This window comes from Ascaphus truei, chromosome 1, assembly GCF_040206685.1.
Source record: "Ascaphus truei isolate aAscTru1 chromosome 1, aAscTru1.hap1, whole genome shotgun sequence".
NCBI lineage: Eukaryota > Metazoa > Chordata > Amphibia > Anura > Ascaphidae > Ascaphus > Ascaphus truei.
The window spans coordinates 179,974,106-179,995,630 of record NC_134483.1 but is presented as its reverse complement, the minus strand read 5'-3'; positions in this window follow the sequence as shown (position 1 = coordinate 179,995,630).

Genomic DNA, 21,525 nt, shown 5'->3' with positions numbered 1-21,525 from the left:
TTATAGTACAACAACAGTAATTAACTAAACTCAATGTTAACATTAGCCTTTCTTCAGCACGAATAGTCGTATGTATGTATGCCTTTATTTATATAGCGCCATTAATGTGCATAGCGCTTCACAGCAGTAATATGTGTCAATCATATAAATAATAAATTATATAAATAACACAAAGGGTACCAGTGCTTCAGTCATAAAAGTAACATTTAGGAAAAGGAGTCCCTGCTCCTAAGAGCTTACAATCTAATTTTGTTGGTAAGAAGAACATACAGAGACAGTAGGAGGGCATTCTGGTAAGTGCGTCTGCAGGGGGCCAAGCTTTATAATCAAGTGTACACACCTTAATTAAGTTCATGTGATAACCATCACTGCCCGTCAAAAAGGAGCAACAGCATAGGCATACTAGAAGGTAACAGAAATAATGTGGCTCTACAGACCAAGATTATGGGCCTCATGCAGTAAGCGTCGATTATGTGAAATCGGCAATCTTACCGATTAGTCATGTTATTGGCGATTTTTCCTCTCCGTATGCAGTAAGTGCCGAATACATTCAAAATCAACCCGAAAACAAATCCGCCCACTCTCACGATGATTAGCCGATCACACACAGGTGTATCGGCGTGCGTGGCGGGGTGCTGTTAGGTTGCCCAATCACAAATCTTGTTGAATCAGGCGAAACAAGCATGTATTGGATAGCGCGCCATATTTAAAGGCAACGTGTACTGCTAATCATTCTCTGTGTTGTTGGGAGTGAGAGAGAGAGAGACGCACAGAGCTGGCTGATTGAAGATTTGCATATTGACTTAGAGACTTGTTGTGTATTGGGTGAGCTTTGTCCATTGTTGTTTTGTTTACATCTTTGTCTTGTTTTATATGTGAAAGTGTTTCGTGTGATTGGCTGTACATTTCTTGTCTGTTTTTTGTGAGTGCTGGAAGTATGCCTGCAAAGCGTGGGAAGAGTGATGCTGGTGGGAGTGGGAGTGCTACTCGTGCGAGTACGCGTCGGAGTGAACGTACTGTTCAGGGGAGTGATGGTGCTGGTGCACCGAGTGGTGTTGCTGGGAGTGTGAGTGCTGTTGCTGGGAGTGTGAGTGCTGTTGCTGGGAGTGGGAGTGCTGTTGCTGGGAGTGGGAGTGCTGTTGCTGGGAGTGGGAGTGCTGTTGCTGGGAGTGGGAGTGCTGGTGCTGGGAGTGGGAGTGCTGGTGCTAGGAGTGGGAGTGCTGGTGCTGGGAGTGGGAGTGCTGGTGCTAGGAGTGGGAGTGCTGGTGCTAGGAGTGGGAGTGCTGGTGCTGTGAGTGCTGCTGGTGGCGCAGTTGCTGATGGGGTGGATGGTGGTGGCGTGCTTGCTGGTGGGCAGCTTTTGAAGGCTCTTCCATTGGAAGAAGGAGAGTCCAGTCAGCACCAGCCAAGCTCTGACCCTAAACCTGCTCGGAAGAAACGTGTGGAGAAGCCACGTAATCCTCGCTTCAATGACCAGGAAAATACAGCTCTTGTCACTGGCATTCTGGAGCACTATGACAGTATATATGGACATTTAAGTGTACCTTTACATTTATTATACAAATACATGTGATCCTAGGTCATCTGAGTTTTGTTCATATGCAAATATGGGTTCAGAATATCTTTCTATGTTAATTAGTCTGGAAACACAGCTTTTTATCATGCCTTACAAGGACAACTAAACACAGGCGGTCAATTTGCCATAACTGCATACAATATGAATGCAACCTTGCTTACATGTATAGGTTTAGTAGTGAATGCTCATATGCTTCACATATTACACCCTAAACAGCATGTTTGCTATCTCTTGGAACAGCTAGCAGTGTAGGAAACTGGTGCTTCTATTATTATTAATTTACCTCATATATTTTATATGTTTTTCAAGGGCGGACAAGTTCATCAAGCAGAAAAGAAATGTGGGACACAATAGTCATTGGTGTCAATGCGTGTGGGAATCATGTGAGGGACAAGCGGAATTGTCACAAGAGATTTGATGATATTAGGTCAAAATTGAAAAAAAAAAATACAACAGCAACGCGTGCATGCTACTGGCACTGGAGGTGGGCCGACACCACAACGTCTCATATTAAGTCCATTGGAGGAGCTGCTTCGGGCAAAATTACTTCCCGTCGTCGTGGAAGGCTTACCTGGTGACCGGGATATTGGAATTTATCCCTCAAAATTTCCACCAGGTGAGAAATATTACTGTACTAGGCGTGTCGTTGCTTACAGTTATTTTGCATATTTACACTGCTTTTTATACTGTCTTCACAATATAAGCATACCTGCATCTATATATGTATATGTCTGATTCTGTATATATATATATCTCAAAATAGACATATATGTTGTAGTCCTACTAAAAGCAGTAACTAATATAGCACGTGCCATTGCGTGCTCATTTACATGTGAATTCCCAAAATGCATTGCTGCAGTGGAAGCAATTGATGGTGGGCGAAGATGGGGAACAACAGGGTAGTACACATGTGTAACACATGTTAATGAGAAATTATTACTAGCTACAGGTACAGAACATAAATATGTATAATATTATTGTGTATTTTATTTATTTTACTCCGACAAACATGACATTACTGCCTATTTTAAGCATGCATCAAATATATTGCATGCAACGGCCTACAAACATCACTTGCACTAACACATCTATAGTTGTTTATAAAAAGGTCCATTTTTGCTTTAAGTCATATACAGACAGCATAATGAGGCACACGTATCATATGTTATGTCATTGTTTTCATAACTTAAAAACTGCACACGACTATTTAGCTCATCTACCATTGTGTTAAAGCAGCTGCAATTAATATCTCATCACAGCATACACTTCAACAGAGGGGGTGGGGTTCAGCACACACACTAATTACAGCCTCATTTTAGGGTCAACTTAGTTCACACCATTTTCACCTGTTTCAAGTAATTGAAAGGTGTGGCTGATTAGGCTTTTTGGGGAAGGGAATACCGTTCTTACAACCTGACTAGCACAACTGAAGTTAATCACACTCATTTGAAAGCTTCACTTTAGCTACTAAATGCCCCAACAACTCATTACTTATCAAAGCGTACGTCACACATTAGTTCACTCATATCTATAGTTGAACTACTATCAACGACACATTATCACACACTGCATGTGTTGTCTTGTTGAGTGACAGCCACATTCAGGTGTGCCACATCTTCTATTAATGTACCACACATATCCTCTACCAAAAACAACACTTTTTGCAATATGACCACCTTCATGATAACCATTGTGAATGGTCATCTCATGATAGTTATGTACATTATGATACTGATATCACTACACAACATATGATTTTTATGTACACATTTAATCTATTTATCCTCACGCATTACTGCAGAACCATAGTATGTTGTATGTTAGGGAACTCAAAACTTCTAAGTACACAGGCATGTACATTGTTATTACAACTATTTATGTTCACTTTCACACACACATTTTGGGTAAAGGAACTGATGCTGTTAGGTACTCATAAATACAGAACATACAATAACTGTTTGTTCAATATTTACACATGTAAATGTAAAACTTATGTTATTGTTAAATATAGTTGCCCCTGGAGGACATGTGTCACCTGAGACGGAACAAGTGTCTTCACCTGGGTCAGCCAGCTCAACACACCTAGAAGGTGAGTGTATCAGTTGGTGGCCATATAATATGTGCTCTTCTATATGTTATGTTGTCATGTTCATTATTTGTTTTGCACATGTTCTTTAAATAGGATTACTTAGTGTATGTGAAAATGAAGTGTAAGGCAACATGTATTGTGTTAGTGATGTTAACTATCATGTAGGAGTTGTGAGTTTACAGCAAGTTTTCATTCACTCATATTTCATACTGAGTCCAAACATTATTCTTAAGTCAAGGTAGTTTTTAATGTGAGGTTATAATACGTATGGAAACATGTTAGTTGTTACTTATGACACAGTAGAATTACATAGTAACACAGCAGAGATTAACATGCCATTTAATAATGTGTACATTTATTTGTAGAACATGATGAAGAGGATTATGATGATGATGATGATGATGATGATGCCGCCGCCATAGACACACAAATACAAGCAAGTGACCATGAAGAGGTTCCAATTGAAACTGTTTTACCGCCAAATCGTCCAGCAAATACCACATACGATGCAATTGTAGCTTCTGAGGGAAAAATTGTGGAAGCAGAAAATCGTCGCCATTCTGACCTGATGACAGTGCTGGAAAGGATGATTGCACTGCAGGAAGAAACAGTTTCACAATTGGCACATCTCCACAGAGTCTTCATTGAAGTGCCTAAACAGTTGCAAAAAATCAACACCTCATTCGAAGCATTAGTTGTTCAGCAAACACAAGCTAATTACTTGAGAATGACTAATGTACCACAATTCAACTTGAACACCTCACAGGCAGGATCTGTTCATGCTGGTCAGTTTTCACCACATGCTTCTGATCTTCATTCACCAGGTCCGAATGTTACCGGTCAAGTAGCAGACATTGCTGTGCAGGTTCCTGACGACATCCTACCGCTGCCATCTGTACAAATTCAGCAGCTGACACCTACAAAGGAGGCCACAAAAACAAAACACAAGCAGTTACTACTGACCAGTTTTTGGTCAAAAACAACAAAAGACACACATGAAACAGACCAACCATCACTTGTGCAGTGCCTACCAACTTGCTCACATGTCAGTGGGCACAAGCCCTGTCGGTGAGTCACTGGCCACAAGCCCTGTCCGTGAACAGTCACTACCCAAAAGCCCTGTAGGTGAGTCACTGCCCAAAAGCCCTGTAGGGGAATCACTGCCCAAAAGCCCTGTAGGTGAATCACTGCCCAAAAGCCCTGTAGGTGAATCACTGCCCAAAAGCCCTGTAGGTGAGTCACTGGCCACAAGCCCTGCCCGTGAAGTGCCAGAGGCCACTCAAAGTGGCTCTGTTGTGGCTAAAGTTGTTGGCAAACGAAAAAGGAAAATTCAAGAGACAACAAGCAGGCCTGTTACTCGCTCTCAAAAGGAACAAAAAAAATTAATTTTATAATTCACAAAATATGTCTTTGGCCTTGTTTTGTTGACTTCAGATTATCTAATTAATATTGTATGTATGCTGAAGACTGTGTTGTTTCCAAACTTTCAAGTATGTTCTTGTACACGTGAAGTTTTGGAAATGTTAACACTCCTAATTAATGAATAGTGTTATAAATATTGATGTATTAATCGTCTGTTCAGTAATGGTCCACCAGGAGCCAGTTGCTAAGTTTAGAGAAGCTGCCATTGACTTTGCAGCAAAACATTGCATTTGGGTGTGTTAATTGATGTAATCATTGCATGTGCATATTATTCACATGCAATTATAAAAGCACCTATTTAACTGCAAACATCTTTCTTGCACGTGTACAGCATGATTTTGTGTTAAATATTACTTACCTTTGCTGGCCATTGTAATGTTGTCCTTTAATCATTTATGTGTTCTTGTTTCAAGAACATCTCTGAATTTATACTAATATATATGTAGTATGTATGCATATATGCACACACACACACACACACACAGACACACACTGTGTGTGTGTCTGTGTGTGTGTGTGTGTGTGTGTGTGTGTGTGTATGTATTGTGACAGAAACCAGGGGTTGGTAATAAACTCCATATACAGGGCTCCCAGGATACTGAACAGTTTCTGTCCTGTCTAAGCTGAACAGGGCAGCCTCGTGGTACAGGCACTCCATTCCACAGTTTGTCTGCTGCCTGTTTTCTGTCACCTGTCATGCTGATTAGAGTTCAGGTATATAAGACCTGTTTCCTGTTTCCTCTGGGCCCCGCCCAAGAGCCTGGAAGGCTGCTGAACTGCAGAGGGGTGAGAAAGCCTCTTTCCCAAATCGCTTCATTCATTCTGTTAGTTTGTCTAAAGACTGCAAAGGTACTTATTTTGTTGGTGGAAGTGGACAAGCCACTTCCAACTGTGAGTCAGGGACATCTAAGTTTAAGTTATCGCTCAGACGAGCAGCTTTTTGTTTGGCTTTGTTTTCTGTTTAAACTGTGGCAGTCTCAGTGCCTGGGACTGAATAAACCAGGCATAGCCTGTTTAAAGGAACAGTACGTGACGTCTCATCATTTAACCTACCCTAAAAGACCGTGTTCTAACAGTCCCGGACAGACGGCGGAGCCCCGGAGTAAGCCGTTTGTCACATATGGTGGAGAATGCGGGCAGAACACTGAAAGGTCTGGGGGTTAAAGAACTTTAAAAAAAAAAAAAAAAAAAAAAAAAAGTTTTTTTTTTCTCTCTCTCCAAACAAGATGGAAGACGTGGTGAGTGCGCTGGTACGCAATGTCGCTGTCCAGAAAGACGCGAATGAAGCCCAGCAACAGGCGAGTGAAACCCAGCGACAGCTGTTAATAGCCCAGCAAGAGACTAATGCAAACCAGCAAGAGACAAACCGCCTGCTGAGAGAGGAGCAAAAGCGGTTCGCTCAGGGCTTACAGCAGGAACTCGAGATCCTGAGGGGGACTATCAGTAACCTTCCACTGGCAGAGGCAGCCCCAGTTCCGAAAATGACCAGGGCAAGCCACTACCTTCAGAAGATGGGACCCTCGGATGATGTGGAAGCCTATCTTCTCACGTTAAAACGCACGGCACAGAGAGATGGATGGCCAGAAGCTGAGTGGGCTGGTCTAATCGCACCCTTCCTAAGCGGCGAACCCCAGAAGGCTTACTTTGATCTAGAGCCAGCCGAAGCTAACGTCTATGCAAAATTGAAGTTCGAGATCCTCGCCCGCCTCGGCGTAACCACGGCTGTTCGTGCCCAAAGGTTTCACGCATGGTCCTTCACGATGGATAAAGCCACCCGAAGCCAGATGTATGACCTCATCCACCTCGCCCGGAAGTGGCTACAACCCGAGATCAACTCAGCAAGCCACATCGTGGAACGGTTGGTCATGGACCAGTTCTTGAGGAAACTTCCCTCTGCCTTACGCCGTTGGGTCAGTCGGAGTGACCCCCACAATGCGGATGAGCTTGTGGCCCTTGTAGAAAGGTACAGTGCAGCAGAAGAGCACCCGCAACCCACAGTCGTGGAGCAACCCCACTATCCGAGGTTCCAGGACTCTTCCAGAGACGGTAAAAGGGTACCGGGGTTAAGGGGCGCTGAAGAGCGGCGACCACCTTCACGCCGCTCCAGCAACAGTGGTTCGCACACTAAGGGCAATAGCCAACATGGGGAGCCGGGAAAAGGCTCTAAGTGGGACACAGACTATGTACCTAAATGTGTAAATTGTCATGAGAGGGGCCACACAGCAAAAATCTGCCCACTAAATGATGAGCCCATGCAATGCAACAGCGTGGAACCTTATTCGCTGTTGTCCCAATGTATGGGCCCTAGCCCAGAGGACCCCTTGAATAACCATCTGTGGGCATTTGTAAAGGTTAATGGTAAGAGGGTTCGGGCACTTCTTGACTCTGGGAGTATGGTCACACTAGTGTCCGAATACCTATTGCCCATTAAGAAGAAACAGGTAAACAGTTCACAAAGAGTGGCAATTTGTTGTATACATGGGGATAATCATGAATATTCCACTGTTGATGTTTTTTTTGAAACAGAATTTGGTTCTTTAGATTTCAAGGTGGGTGTTGTACCCAAACTGGCACATGATGTGTTAATAGGGACCGACTTTCCCCATTTTCTAAAAATGTGGTCCCCAGCTCAGAATAGCGCCCAGAGTTCAATAGCAGACCATAACGAAGTGTTAGAAGAAACAAATCCTTTCCCTTTTTCAGAAATGGAGGTTGACGAGGGCCCAAATAAGAAGGGGGAAAAGGAGGAGTGCTGTGAAATTCCCTTCCCCATCACTACTTTGGTAGGGAATACCCCAAATCAAGATGTTGATCAGGCACTTACCACCCCAGTACAGGATAAGACCCTCGCTGACCTAGAGGTCAGTCCTGGGAGTTTTAAGAAGGCCCAGTGGGAGGACCCCACATTAGCGGTAGCAAGGGGAAATATACGGGACCAGAATAGTACTCATGGCCAACCAGATAGGTCACTTGCTTACCCCTACTTCGAGGTAGAGAACGACCTAGTATATCGGGTTGATAAAAGAAAATCAGTTACAACTAAACAATTGTTGGTACCACGGACATTCCGTAACGTAGTATTACACCTCGCACATAGTCATCCATTGGGGGGACACCTAGGGGTGGAAAAGACAAAAGAAAAGGTTCTCCGAAGCTTTTATTGGCCTGGGGTTCTGGCAGAAATTACAAACTATTGTTCCTCATGCCCAGAATGTCAGATCACCGCCCCGTTCAAAGCATACCGCAGCCCATTGGTACCCCTTCCCATAATAGAGGTACCATTTGACCGGATTGCTATGGATCTAGTAGGACCCCTAATAAAGTCTGCTAGGGGACATCAGCATATATTGGTAATATTAGATTATGCTACCCGATATCCGGAGGCAGTTCCCCTACGTAGCACCTCTGCTAAAAACATAGCAAAAGAGTTAGTACTTCTGTTTTCCCGGGTCGGAATTCCTAAAGAGATCTTATCTGACCAGGGAACACCATTTATGTCCCAAGTAACAAAAGAGCTATGTAAACTCCTAAAAATCAAGCATCTCAGAACCTCAGTCTATCATCCACAAACAGATGGTTTAGTGGAAAGGTTCAATAAAACCTTAAAGAGCATGTTACGCCGGGCGGTCGATAAGGATGGGAAAAACTGGGACTGTTTGTTACCATACCTGTTATTTGCCATTAGGGAAGTTCCCCAGTCATCCACAGGCTTCTCCCCGTTTGAACTATTGTATGGCCGACATCCAAGGGGCTTACTGGATATAGCCAAAGAAACTTGGGAACACGAGGTTACCCCTTACAGAAGTGTAATAGAGCATGTTGCCCAAATGCAGGACCGCATTGCTGCAGTCCTACCCATAGTGAGGGAACACATGGAGAAAGCTCAAGAAGCACAAAGGAATACGTATAATAAGGGTGCTAGGGTCAGAATTTTTTTTCCAGGTGATAGGGTACTAGTTCTGGTTCCCACCGTGGAGAGTAAATTCCTTGCTAAATGGCATGGGCCATATGAGGTCTTGGAAAGAGTGGGAGAAGTAAATTATAGGGTAAGGCAGCCAGGTAGGAGGAAACCTGAGCAAATTTACCATATAAACCTACTCAAGCCCTGGAAAGATAGAGAGGTCTTGTTAACCCTAGTACCCCCAGGTCCGTCAGAGAATCAAGAAACTGACCCAGAGGTTAGCATAGCTGAAACACTGTCCGTGCATCAGAAACGAGAGGTCCAGAGTTTAGTGAGAAGGAACAAAGAAATCTTCTCTACACAGCCAGGTAAAACTAACGTAATTAAACATGACATAGTCTCTGAACCGGGGGTCCGAGTTAACCTTAAACCGTACCGAATCCCAGAGGCCAAGAGAGAGGCTATAAGTTTAGAGGTTAAAAAAATGCTAAAACTAGGCGTAATTGAGGAATCCCAAAGTGGGTGGAACAGCCCTATAGTTTTAGTCCCAAAGCCAGACGGTACAACAAGGTTTTGTAATGACTACCGGAAACTAAACGCGGTGTCAAAATTTGATACTTATCCTATGCCCAGGGTGGATGAACTTGTAGAGAGACTGGGCAAAGCCCGATATCTCACAACCCTAGACCTAACAAAAGGGTACTGGCAGGTTCCCCTCACAGAAAGGGCAAAAGAAAAAACAGCCTTCTCAACCCCAGACGGCCTCTTTCAATATAAGGTGCTGCCTTTTGGCTTACATGGAGCTCCCGCCACATTCCAAAGAATGATGGATAAAATTTTAAAACCACATGTTCGGTACGCTGCCGCCTACCTGGATGATGTGGTAATCCATAGTGAAGATTGGCAGTCCCACCTTCCAAAGGTCCAAGCTGTGCTCGACGCAGTTCGGTCTGCTGGACTAACTGCTAACCCCGCTAAATGCACTATTGGTCTGGAGGAGGCCAAGTATCTGGGGTATTCTATTGGTAGAGGGTTACTCAAACCACAAACACTCAAAGTAGAGGCGATACAAAATTGGCCAAGGCCAGTCACAAAAAAACAAGTAAGGACCTTTTTGGGGTTAATTGGCTACTATAGGAGGTTTATTCCCAATTTTGCAACTAAGGCAACCCCACTAACCGACCTCACAAAAGCAAGAGGACCGCTAATGGTAAAGTGGTCCCCCGAAGCCGAACAGGCCTTTAGAAGCCTGAAAGAAGCTCTCTGTGCCCAACCAGTGTTGGTCACACCTGACTTCTCCAAAGAGTTCGTAGTCCAAACCGACGCATCTGAGGTAGGGCTGGGGGCGGTACTCTCCCAGGAGTCTCAAGGGGAGGAGCACCCCATCCTTTATTTAAGTAGGAAACTAAATCCCCAGGAGAAAAACTACTCCATAGTCGAGAAAGAGTGTCTCGCAATAAAGTGGGCTGTAGAGACACTCAAGTATTATTTGTTGGGGAGAAAGTTCCGATTGGTCACAGATCATGCACCCCTTACCTGGATGTGTCAAAATAGGGAGAAGAACGCTAGGGTGACCAGGTGGTTCCTAAGCCTACAGCCCTTTAAATTTTCTGTGGAACACAGGTCGGGGCACAAACATGGCAATGCCGACGGGTTGTCAAGGATGCACTCCCTAATATCCATGGTCGCTCACCCCTCGAGGTCTGAGCTGGGGGGGAGGATATGTGACTGAAACCAGGGGTTGGTAATAAACTCCATATACAGGGCTCCCAGGATACTGAACAGTTTCTGTCCTGTCTAAGCTGAACAGGGCAGCCTCGTGGTACAGGCACTCCATTCCACAGTTTGTCTGCTGCCTGTTTTCTGTCACCTGTCATGCTGATTAGAGTTCAGGTATATAAGACCTGTTTCCTGTTTCCTCTCGGCCCCGCCCAAGAGCCTGGAAGTTTATACTTTATACAAAAGTTTATACTTTTGTTGACCTTGAAAAGGAAACACAGCAATTTGTTAGCCATTGAGCAGTTTCATTTTGATGAGCAAAGAACAGATACCTGCACACATCTTTTGTGCTAATCTGCAATGGCTGATGAATTCGTGAAAAATATGAATCCGAATTTAGGGTATAAATACATGGTATCAGAAGCTATTTTGAGAACTTGCGGACACCAAGCGAGCACACGCCAAATCTATGATTTGATTTGAGCAAAATATCCTTATTACCAAGACCGTCGGCATGCGCGCAATTTTAATTCCTCAATAAGATTCACTTTATCAACTAATGACTTTTTTGAACGTGTGCAGGATAAGCTAGAAATAGGCTCTTGGGCGGGGCCCAGAGGAAACAGGAAACAGGTCTTATATACCTGAACTCTAATCAGCATGACAGGTGACAGAAAACAGGCAGCAGACAAACTGTGGAATGGAGTGCCTGTACCACGAGGCTGCCCTGTTCAGCTTAGACAGGACAGAAACTGTTCAGTATCCTGGGAGCCCTGTATATGGAGTTTATTACCAACCCCTGGTTTCTGTCACAGTATATATAGTACTATCTAAACTGGTATAGATGTATTTACAAAAAACATACACTTCATGCTTCCTTGTGAAAACACAGTATTTTAATAATACAGGCCTAATGTTTGAGAACTATACTAAGTGTGAGCCTCTAACATTATTGGGTGCAAACAAATGTTTATTACTTAATTCACTCATGTTTATCACCATTTAAATAGGTTTCATACAAGGCCTACTTACTGCCATCAATATGTTGTGTGTACTCCTGCAATATAAAAAATAAAAAATAATTTTTTTTTATATATATATATATATATATATATATACACACACACACACACACACACACACACACACACACACACACACACACACACACACACACACACACACACACACACACACACACACACACACACACACACACACACACACACACACTATACATATAGTACAATATACACTTTATATATATATATATTTATGAGAGAGATATATTTATATATATATATAGATACACACGTATTTAAACTCATGCAGACAGGGAGTTAACCAGACTTTCAAATACACACAGAAATGTATGTGGGAAAAAAACATTTCATTTTGCAGGTGTGTGTATTTACTGATATGGCTGTCTAAGCACTATTTTCACACAGTGCTCTTTGTTATTTTTCAAGAAAACTCAATGTTACTGAATTAAAAGTGTAGGAATGTTTTCAGAAACGAGATAAAAAAAGGATACATGTTTGTCCCACATGCGGCTATCACAAACCACAAATGTTCAAGCAATTAAAACTACACATCCAATTGGCGTTTGAAATAAGGAGTTACAGTTTATACTTTTGTTGACCTTGAAAAGGAAACACAGCAATTTGTTAGCCATTGAGCAGTTTCATTTTGATGAGCAAAGAACAGATACCTGCACACATCTTTTGTGCTAATCTGCAATGGCTGATGAATTCGTGAAAAATATGAATCCGAATTTAGGGTATAAATACATGGTATCAGAAGCTATTTTGAGAACTTGCGGACACCAAGCGAGCACACGCCAAATCTATGATTTGATTTGAGCAAAATATCCTTATTACCAAGACCGTCGGCATGCGCGCAATTTTAATTCCTCAATAAGATTCACTTTATCAACTAATGACTTTTTTGAACGTGTGCAGGATAAGCTAGAAGACAACTATGGTTTCTGGAAGATTGCCAAAGAAAAACATTTCACCGTGAAAGAGGGCACATATATTGTGGTTAAAGGCATATTTATTCCTAATGCCAATAGCAATGGATCCGCTACTACTGTTCCGTGTGAATCGATACCTGCTGCAATATCTGCACCCTCCATTCCTGAAACCCACATTGTACAACAACAAAACTACTATGATTACGTACCAAGCCTTTCAGCTGAAAATGCATTGGAATGGGTACCCGAAGAAATGAACCTACCTCCCGACCAATTGTTTGAAGAAAGCAGTGGCGATTCCTATGAGCGCTTCATGGAGGAGATGTGTGTCATACTGGATTCAGCGGATGGGTCAAGCGTGGATGAAAAAGCCTTGCATTTCTGGAGCGACCAGTTGCAGCCAGACGAAGAGTTAATTCTAGAAGAATGGTAAATATAACAACCGTTATGAGTTGACTCTGCGTTTAAATGTTTTTTTTTTGTAACCACCATTTTCCCTTTCAATGCGTGGATACAGCGTAACATTGCAGACTGCATAACATGTAGCGATCACAAAGAAATTGTTTCCGAATACAATATAGTAGAACCTGAAAGAGTAGTACACATTGCTGACGGAATAAATATACATACTTTCTTATCACTTTAAACATATTAGCAACATTTTACCATAACTCTAACACATACCTGTTTTGTTATCATGCTACATCTACAACATTTAAAAGCGGGTCCACCACGTATGACGTGGGACCCTTGTCATGGCCCAAGGCGTCCTTAAAAAGGATTACGGATGTAAGTCCCGCCCCCAAGCGACGTGCGCGCCTCAAAGCCTATTGGCTGTCATGTTTTGTTATAGTAACGGTAACTGCAGTGTGTCATGTGTGCGGCTCAGTGTTTGTAGGCGTCAACTGGGCGTTAGCCGAATGTTAATTGAGTGGGAGGAGTGTTAGCGTGCGTTTCACGCTGGTTTAACATGACGTCACACGTATTGCATTTGCGCATTGTGTTATCGGCCGTCCTTTCTGTCCAAACACGTCTGTTTAAAAAGAATACAGATGTACCCGTTTAGAACTAATGTAGTTTCGTATTCATTGTATTTGAAATAAAGATTTTATGTTTAATGGTATTTTCAAGATGTATTGAACGCACAACGTACGCTTTGTTTTGCGCATGCGCTAACAGTTAGTGCAGCCAAGCGTGAAGTGCGTGCGCACACTAAGATGTGCGCGCACATTTTTCAGTATACAGGCAACGTTCACATCATATACATAGTTATGCCTGCTACAAATTTAAATAAACATTACATACTGATGTACACTTGTACTTCTAACATATAAGTGAGTGACGTGTGTATGTACACAATCATATAGAGCTGTGTAACGCGTTGTCACGGATACATATATAGTAAGGTGCCATATTTGACCATCATGTGTTTGCTGTATTTCAGAGATGTCGGGGAAGATACAATCGGATCAATGTATGATTTCAGAAGAGTCTACCTTTATATGAGATGATTGTGAGGAGGAGCCACCGACTACTATACTACATATGGAACTAATTTTATATTGCTTGCAGCGCTTATTAACAAACAATTAAAAATGTGATACCCTTATGCCTATATTGCATAAGCACTTAATTAACATAATGATGTTGCAAAATAGTGCCTCATGAATTTTTATTGAGTGTTCTTTAATGACTACTATCATTTTATGGCATGGTGTGTTTTATATATAACAACCATTCCCACTCTGCTAACACATTTGTGTATTCTATTGTGTAATGGAACGTATGACTGTCGAAACTATGTAACAATAATAATAAGAATAATAATAATTATAATATGAGCATGTTCATGTATAGCGCTGCTAGTTGTACACAGCGCTTTACAGACACATTTTTCAGGCTGAGGTCCCTGGCCCGTGGAACTTACAATTTATTTTTTGCCGCCTGAGGCACAGGGAGATAAAGTGACTTGCCCAATTGTGTAATGGAACGTATGACTGTCGAAACTATGTAACAATAATAATAATTATAATATGAGCATGTTCATGTATAGCGCTGCTAGTTGTACGCAGCGCTTTACAGACACATTTTTCAGGCTGAGGTCCCTGGCCCGTGGAACTTACAATTTATTTTTTGCCGCCTGAGGCACAGGGAGATAAAGTGACTTGCCCAAGGTCACAAGGAGCCGACACCGGGAATTGAACCAGACTCCCCTGCTTCAAACTCTCAGTGCCAGTGTGTGTCTTTACTCACTGAGCCACTCCTTCTCCCAATGTAAAGGACACTTACAACCAACTAGCCATTTTTTGTTAAAAATCTCTTGTTACATGGGTATGTTGATAAAATGGTTTGGGACTGTAGCAAATAATGTTATTGGCCAGATGTTGTGGTCCCCTACAATGCATGATGTTCTGAATATGACATCAACATCATGTAATGAAGTACGTTTCTGTGTATATTTCATTAACCTAACTAACTATAGTTTACTGTGTTTATTAAACGTTCTAAAAATACATAGTATAGTCAATATGATGATATAAGCTACCATAATAAAGCTGGTGTTATCATTTGTCGGTGTTATACATGGATCCTACACAAATTGATACAGACACAAACAGTTGTCTTAAAAAGTGTGTCTATGCTAATGTGCACGTGATTGACGTTACAATTGTGAGAATACTTGATAATTATCATCATGATAATGATGAAGTGACGTGATTTATATTCCTAAAATATTACCAACATTGTCATATTGGTAAATTAGAAATGCTAAATGACAGTAACATTTGCGACAAAATTGTGTTTTCTGTTAACAGTTTTACACTTGGTACATGTAGGACACATCCACACACGTGTGACTTATACATACACATGTCACTAATTTAAATTAATGTTGACTATTAATTACTAGCATTAATAAACACCTACATTGCTAAATATAAGATGTAGTACGCATTGTTGTGATTACAGGCATTCATGCATGGAGTGTTATGATCAGTCAATTTCATCCGTGATGAATGAGCTCCCGTAAGTAAACAAATAAGTACAGTTATCCCCTTGTCTCCAAACACCTCTATATTACATTAATGGAATTTATAAGGAAACATACATAAAATGTGATGAAATGGGAGTAATCATTTTCTAATACAATGCACATGAAAGCTCAAGAGTAGCTAAATGCATATACATGATACAGAAAGTACATATATGTTACATTTGTGTTTAAACCAATATGTTGGGTTTTTACTTCAAATAATTATAGGAAGATTGATGTAGGCACATCTTATGAGAGATGTCAGCAAATATACATACCATGATCAGTCATACTGGAGATATACCTATAATGCAAAGGAACAATATATAAATTGCAAACATTGACATGCCATCTTCAGTACCGTAAACAACACAGCAAAGTGTGTATTTGGTGTTAAATGTGCAACACCATGTATATTTCATGACATTCAAAATGTAAATCAGCCTGGTGTACACATCATATGGATGTACATGTTACACTGCACCAATAACATTGTATGTAAGCATACTAGAAGCATGAATGAGTATGGGCATAATATGTGTATTGTCTTAGCATAAGGAACAACACAATGCTAAAATATTAGTGCTTTGTTACCCCAGTTGTATTCACATACACACAACTAAAGTAAAATTGAAGAGGGATTATATAACCTGTGCAACAATAACATACCGGTGCCACATCCCTTTGTGCACACAGCAGAGAGAAGAAAGGTGTGCAACCCATATTCATCTGTGTCCTACCAGAGGGGTATATAAAAAAACATTATTGTTAAGATAACATAATGTAACTATAAAAGTAGAACTTGGAACATATATGTTTTTACTTACAAGAAAAAAATGAATTGATGAGATTCTGGCGTGTCTGGCCACCACTGGCTGTTTGTTCATTTTCAGCAGCTACATGGGTGGGATGCTCGTCTACCAAAGGCTCAGCTAGGTCTGACTGTACATTGTGCCTCAGTGCAACATTGTGCAAAATGCAACAGGCAAGGATAATATCAGACACTTTTTGAGGCTTGTATAGAAGAGCCCCACCAGTTCTGTCCAGACACCTAAATCTGGTCTTGAGTAGGCCAAATGTCCTCTCTATAACAGATCTTGTAGATATATGGGCTGCATTGTACCTCTCCTCTGCTTCAGTTTGAGGGTTTAGCACCGGAGTCAAGAGCCACGGCCTAATTCCGTATCCTGAGTCACCTATAATGAATGGAGCACACATAAGCTGACATTAGTGATCAAATTGTACAATGCCAACATTCCTAAATAAAAATGTGTTTTGTGTTAGAACATGTAAATGTGTACTCACCCAGCAGCCAACCATGTTCAAAATGTCCCTCTTCGAACGCATGGAAGACTGAAGAGTTCCTCAGGATAGAGGAATCGTGACTGGAACCAGGGAATTTGGGTACCACATGCATTATCCTCATCGTCGCATCACATACCACCTGTACATTGAGTGAATGGTAGTGCTTACGATTGCGGTACACATGCTCACTCTGACTAGGTGCAATCAAAGCAACATGTGTGCAATCAATTGCACCCAGCACACATGGTATCCCTGCTATATTATAAAAGCCAGTCCTGACTTCCAGCCACTCTGTCGCCTCTGTAGGAAAATGAATATAATTCCTAGCGCGTCTATTGAGTGCATAGAGAAACTGGGTCAAGGCCCGCGAGAATGTAGATTGCGAGACCCCGCCCACTATGCCCCCAGTTGTCTGGTATGACGCGGAAGCAAGATAATGTAATGAGCACAGCATTTTAACAAGCCCAGGGACTGCACGACCTCTGGCTGTGAAAAAATCTAAATCTCCCCTTATCTCCTGATAAAGAGATAAGATTGCTGCTGAACTCAAACGATAGCGACTTACAATCTCCTCCTCACTCATCCCATCTAACAGGGTTCTCTCCCTGTACAGACGCGGACGAGGCACAACTTGTCTCCTCTGTCTTCTCCTCTGATCTCCTGTCCCTCTACCTGTCCCTCGGCCTGTCCCTCTCCCTGTCCCTGTCGTATCCGCGTGACTGTCCCTGTCACTGTCCCTCGGTGTGTCCCTCCCTTGCCCTATATGATTCTCTTGATCATCAAGCATGTCATAGAAAACAATGTTCCTCCGTCTCCTAAACAATCTCAACATTTTGAAATGAGTAGCTGTGAATGAGCAGGTAATGGGCGTCCTTTAAATAGGTATGTGATGATGTCAGGTGACATAGTAAAATGCAAGGTGTTACATTAACATAATAAAGTACTTCTGTGGCAAGCTGTGTGCAGTTGTTGTTATAAGTATTTGTTGTGTGTATTCTGCAGGGAATGATGATATTTGCCAATGATGTGACGTGAAGCTTTGTACAAACATTGCTTGCAAATAAATAGTTGCATGCGCAATGCATGTAAAACTTCTGAACGCAACAGTCAGTCATGTAATTAGACAAAAAGGCTGAGATTGACGTGGGAAAAGTTTTGTGTAACATGTGTAATTAGCCATGTTATTGTGACATGTTGACAACAATGAATAGTCGTGTGCATACAGTATGCATGCATTTCTGTAAGGAGGATAGTTGCTATAGAATGAGTTTACAAGGTGTCCCAATGATGAATTACTGTACATGTGTGTATAAGTTAGGTTGAAGTGCTTGTAATGCAACGGTTACAATGTAAACATGCAATGTGATTGATCGTCCAATAAGTGACGTCATGAAAATAGGGAGGACCAAACGTAGATGTAAACATGAGAATTTAGATGTACATGAACGTTTAAAGATGCGTGACACATTACAAGCATTGTGTAATGTAAAAGAACATGAATATACGGTGTATGTGTTAGATGTGTGACATGTGTAACATCATGTAAATAATTGTCGCTCAGTTCAGTAAAATGTGTGATGTGATGTGAGGTTCTCCTTTAAGAGTTGAGTATAGTATTTTCCCTTGCCACATCATCACATGATGAGTAATGTGACCCGCAAATGCTGAAAACATGTAAAAGTATAATGTTATGCAAATAATACACGTCAGCTGTGACACAATGCAGGGAATGCCCCCACACTGTAATGCAAATGACGTTTGTATTGTGAGCAATGAAACGTAAACAGTACTATACTGTTATACGTCCCCGCTCCATTGACTCCATTGATGTACAGAAGATTTTTTTTTTCTAAGTGCCGTTCCGGCAGCCTTAGCGATCGTTCTCCCCTCCAAACTGCCAACTTTAGTTGGCGGGAGAAATTGGCCATAACATCTCAATTTCGTAGTGCCGATGAGCCCCGATAAGCTGTTTTTTTTTGTTGAATCCAGCCGATTTAAAAAAGTGGCGATCAGTGGCGAAAACAGGCTTATCGGCAGCCGACTGGCCATAACAAAATAATCGGCTCCGAAACATGGCGAAATCAAGCACTTATCGGCGCTTACTGAATCTCAAACCCAATTTTGGCTATAAAATGGCGATAATTCCCTTATCAACGCTTACTGCATGAGGCCCTATATCTGATGCAGACCCAGAGTGTGTTCGTGAAGATTAGCTGGTTTGTAGTCCTCCTGCAACTTGATCAGATCAGATTAGATCCAGACTCACAGTCTGGGAGACAATGTGTGTTACTTCGAGGTTTCTGCCGGAGACACACAGATCCTGAATGAGGCTCGGGTGTAAAGACGAGCAGGACTTTTAAACTTGCTAGAATGCAACTACATCTCTGTGGTACCGTGGTACCCAGAGACTCTCAGCATGTGGGTAAGCCTTCTGAAGCGTGTCCAGCACCTAGGGTGCTAGGATTCCCCCAATAACCCCTGTTTCGTGACTGTAACCCTGCAGCTGTGTATTGTGTTGCTCTTGCCAAAATAAACTTGTTTTTTTAACTCCTTCATTCTGTCTGCCATTTGTGATCCCTTGTAAATTGTCCTGGTCTACTATGACAGTACTTATTTAGGATGATAGTCCCCAAACTTTAGCTTACTAGTTTACAAGACATGGAACAGGGTGCAAATCCTCCCGTGGTTATGTGTGGAAATAAACACAGAAAAAATAGTGCAATAAAGTTACAGATCAACGGTGAAGGGTCGCTCTCATAAAGCTGAAATTACTGTGACACTCTTGAGTGTATCAACAATATATTAGCTCAAGAGATACTGTTCTATAACTTTATTGCCCTATTTATATTTTTCTGTGTATAATACTACACATAACCCCGGGAGGATTTGCACGCTGTTCCATGTTTGCATAGCCCTTTAATTTGACCTTGAAAAGTCTTATAACTGGAGCAGCATTCCACTGGGGTTGTATATTTCAAATGTATATACTTATCATTTTTTTATTCGTGAAGTCCTGTGTGCTAATGTTTGTTTGCCATTTATAAGACAGTCTAAAACTCCTTTGCCGTGTTTATGGCAGTGAGATTCTTCCACCTTCTTCTTCACCTTCCTCTTGATGTGCGAGTAACGCTTCTTGCAGTTCTCGGTTCAGCGCTGTGTCGCTCCAGAAATGTGATCACAGATCTTTTTCCAGATTTGTGATTTCTCTGAAGTTTTGGTCCTCTTTGTGGAGAGGAGCACAAATCATCATTTTATATCACTATAGGTTTTCATAACAAAATGTTGGTCTAAGAAATATTCAATACGTATTGCAACACATACATTTGGGATATCATTGAGCAGCATCAAAAGACGATACAATGACAAGCTCAGCTATTTGTTGATGATGTTGCAGAATACAATACGGTTGTTAAGGTGTAACGCCTGTATGCCCGCAGACCAAGCTAGACCCCAGTACTGAGGTGGGAACGGTATGATACCACACACCCACAACAGTGGGAGCAAGCCCGGAGTGTGGTATAGCATTGCTGGGCCTGTTGGAAGAGTTGTTAGTGTATACTTGCAACGCTTGGGGAATGTCCGTGAGAATAGTCATGTCCGTTTGCCAATGTTCAGGGATCCAGATGGTAGAGTCGTCAGAGGGCAAGCCAAGTCCTAGGAAGCCAGAGGTCAGCGGAGTCGTATGCGGAGCAGGGTTCAGAGGGATACCAGAGAGCAGAGTAGTCCAGAGTAAGCAGGGGTCAAAGCCAGGGAAATCCAAAGTAACACAGGAGCAGGTTATCACAGGAGCACAGAGGGAGCACAGCATAGGTCAGGTACACACAGGGAAACAGGAACTATGCAGAGCGAGGAAGAGGTGGACAGACAGGGATTATAAAGGAAGGTGCACCAATGACAGAGAGGGGAGGAGTAGAGAGAGAAGTGGGAGAAGCTAGAGATAGGTCAGGGAGAGAAGAGGAGGAGACAGAAGGGGCAGTCAGGGGAATGGCCTGAACAGCTTGGGAGGTGGAGACAGGGGGAACCTGATAAGAAGAGTCTGTGCGCGCGCCCCCTGTAAGCTGGGGATGCGGGCGCACAGGTTGCAACACAGGCGCGGCCCGCACGGAGCAGGGGAAGACCGCAGGAGGGGGACAGAGACAAAAAGAGGGGAACGCGCGCAAGGCCTATGCCCGCGCAATGGCCAGCAAAGGCAGAGATGAGCATTCACGCGTGTCCCCCGTGGGCTGAGGGGGTGCACGCACCGGACGCGTCACCAGGCGCGCAGAACGCCGCGCCGCGAGCATCACGCGAGGAGGAGGCAATGGGATGGATGGCACCACAGGGGAAGGTAAAGGAGCTACCGCGGGGGAGAGGGAGCGGGGAGGATTAAAGCAGGGGCTAAGGGAGCACGTGAGTATGCGAGACCTGCAGGGAACATGCTGCGGCAAGGGAAGAGAGGTAGAAGATGAAGGAGAGGAGTGGGAAGGAGTAACAGGAGATGGGAGAGAGGGACAGGGAGAGGAGG